Source organism: Cibotium barometz, chromosome 51 (assembly GCF_041138505.1).
Source record: "Cibotium barometz isolate CiBa-2024 chromosome 51, ASM4113850v1, whole genome shotgun sequence".
NCBI classification, from domain to species: Eukaryota; Viridiplantae; Streptophyta; class Polypodiopsida; order Cyatheales; family Cibotiaceae; genus Cibotium; species Cibotium barometz.
Genome location: NC_141096.1, coordinates 17,394,785 through 17,397,493, shown reverse-complemented (window position 1 = coordinate 17,397,493; position 2,709 = coordinate 17,394,785). Strand labels below are relative to the sequence as shown.

General features: G+C 39.9%; 1 long non-coding RNA gene across 1 annotated transcript; it reads left to right on the top strand.

Moving 5' to 3' along the window:
* Positions 1–1,090: 1,090 nt before the first annotated feature.
* Positions 1,091–1,960, top strand: LOC147609371 (uncharacterized). The gene is made up of 3 exons (XR_015264281.1): positions 1,091–1,295; positions 1,461–1,510; positions 1,598–1,960. It is a non-coding gene; the product is annotated as an uncharacterized LOC147609371 (long non-coding RNA).
* The last annotated feature ends 749 nt before the right edge of the window (positions 1,961–2,709 follow it).

Genomic DNA, 2,709 nt, shown 5'->3' with positions numbered 1-2,709 from the left:
AATGTGCACGTGCAGGCTAGGCAAAAAAAGGAGGAGTTGGGAGAAGGCATGCCTGAGGGATTTTACAAGTGGATTGGAAGGGCAAGGAATGAACATATTGACAATGCATTTTGTGAGTTGTGGAGCAAGACAAAGAAGAAAGAGGAGGAGGGTGATCAACCTGAGGTGACAGAAAGCTCTAAGAGAATCCTCTATCGGTGAGTGAACACACTATGTGTGCATAGCCCAACATTCAATCTCTTGACTTTCACTTATTGTTCTCTTTGTCTTCTGTGAAGATGGCTCATCAAGATGTACATTGAGCATGCTATGGATACCATTCCAGAGGGAGTTGATGAGTGGATGGATACAGATCAAGATTGTGGTATGTTTACCTCTTAGCTAGCGTGTTCGGGGACTCATGCATGGGAGAAAAGGTATTTCCCATGGTGACTGGATTACCCATTGGGGGAATATCCAAAGTCAGAGGCAACACTCTACCAAGGTAGGTTGGTTTTGGTAACATTTACAATTAGCAGTTGACTAATACTTTTAGGTTCTCTTTCATCTATGTTACCTAATTCAAGTGTAGGATACCTATATTGTTTAGAAACATACCAACATGTGGCCTCAAAGTTGATAGAGAGGAGTCGAATGATTCAACACAATTGTTGTATGCAAACTTCACGCGACGAGCTATGTTGTCGAGAGCTTAGACCCAGATTTAGTAAGTCTTTTCATGTTCTTATATTCTTGATGTTCTACAACATATATGTTAAAGTCATGTACTTTATGAGTTCTTGGGTTTTGGCTAAAGATTGGACAAGTTCCCACATGGAATGAGTTCTCACCAAAGTTGTCCAAGGTGGTGGCTAAACTTGCTAAGAGCTATGTGGAGACGGAGGTTGGTGCATGGTCACATTCTCCCTAGATCACTTCGGTATTGTTCAACTACATGGTGATAGATATGGATTCAAGTTGAATAAAACCTTGCATTACATTATCCCATAGGGGTACTCAAGAAAGGCCACTCAAGAGTTGGTAAGAAAGAGTCTCCTTTATAGATATTGTGTGCTTATATTATGTTCCCTTACATTAACGTATTATTTGTGTCTAGGTCAAGGCTCTTGTAGTAGGTCTATTCTTTAGGAAGGTTACAAATCCCTTCTATGATCATGGAGCTATGGAGAATGTGGATGCAAGTGCCTACTACTACGACTCTCATAGTGGTGTGATAGTGGATCCCATGGACTGTGACTTGCGCAGTGGGGTGCTCGATTGTGTGGAGTTGCAGAACGGCCTCTTGTCTTCTTTAGGTAAAGTTGTTGCATTATGACCACTAATATTTCTCTAGATGTATTATACAAATCTTTGCAAATACTTCTCATGCTATGCTTAGGTTCAGAATATGCTATGCTTAGGTTCAGATTATGCTATGCTTAGGGTGACATAGTGGAGCCCATGGGCTGTGACTTGTGCAGTGGGGTGCTCGATTACGTGGAGTTGCAGAATGGCCTCTTGTCTTCTTCAGGTAAAGTTGTTGCATTAAGACCACTAATATTTCTCTAGCTTATTATACAAATCTTTGCAATACTTCTCATGCTATGCTTATGCTCAGGTAATGCTGAGTACTTTCACTCAAGAGGGTGACATAGTACTTGATATTGTCTATGAATAGAGAGTGATGCAGCTATGTATGATGCACACTTAAAGGAGTTCTAGAGGGTGGACCTCCTAAATGAGCTCCTAAATGAGGAGTCTGAGAAAGTCACAAAAAAGGATAGTGCAGCAAAGACAGAGGATGAGTATGAGAGCACAAGGGAGTCATCTGAAAGTGAATTTTTATGTTCCACAATTGTGTAATGCTCTCATGTTATCTTTTTTTTTAATCCTATTTGCGTGGTTAGACGACTCCTCTTAATTTCTTGTACTACCATATTGTCATTGGACATTACAGGTCATTTTGTTGTGGACTACCATTTTGGACAAATTTTTTTAAAGTCTTTTTGAATCTTGTCCTGTTTATCCTACTTACCATTTGATGAGTACTGAGTGCCTTCATGTTTATTTAGCTTCTCTAAGAATATTTTTGTTTCATGCTGAATATTGCTTCTACATCGTCAAGAATTTCATGCTTAGGTGAGTAGCATGTTGGTTGTTGAATTTCTATGAGGCAAGAGCTATTGGGTCAGGGAAGACATAGCATCCTATGTTTTTATTGGCTATCTTAAGAGTGGAGTCAGTTGAAAGGTTTCAGATGGAAGGAAAGAGCAGAGCAGTTGAGTGTGAGAAGAGATTCTAGAGAGTGAAATTCTTGTAGGAGCAGGTTATCAATTAGTGAGAGTGTGGAGGTTAGAGGATTCAATCATGTTTTCTTTTACTAGATTAGTTTGACCCATTCCCCTTATAGAGCTAGCTACATGCACCTTTGCATTTTCTCATAAGTGTATAGGTTAGAAGGCTGTCAGATCTGACATTGTATAGATTAAGAGTTGATTGAAATCTGAGCTGATTAGAGTTATGCAGTTTGGATCAGAAGTTGTCAGACTAAGAGCTAGATGAAGCTGTCTGATTACAAGTTGTTTAGATTAGGTGCTGACTGAATGAGAGCTGATAGGAGGAGGAAGTGATTAGAATAGTACTAACTGGAACAGTACCAACTAGAGGAGGAAGTGGTTGGGAGGACAATGCTGGTTGGAGGAGGAGTTGACTAAACCAATGTTGACTTAA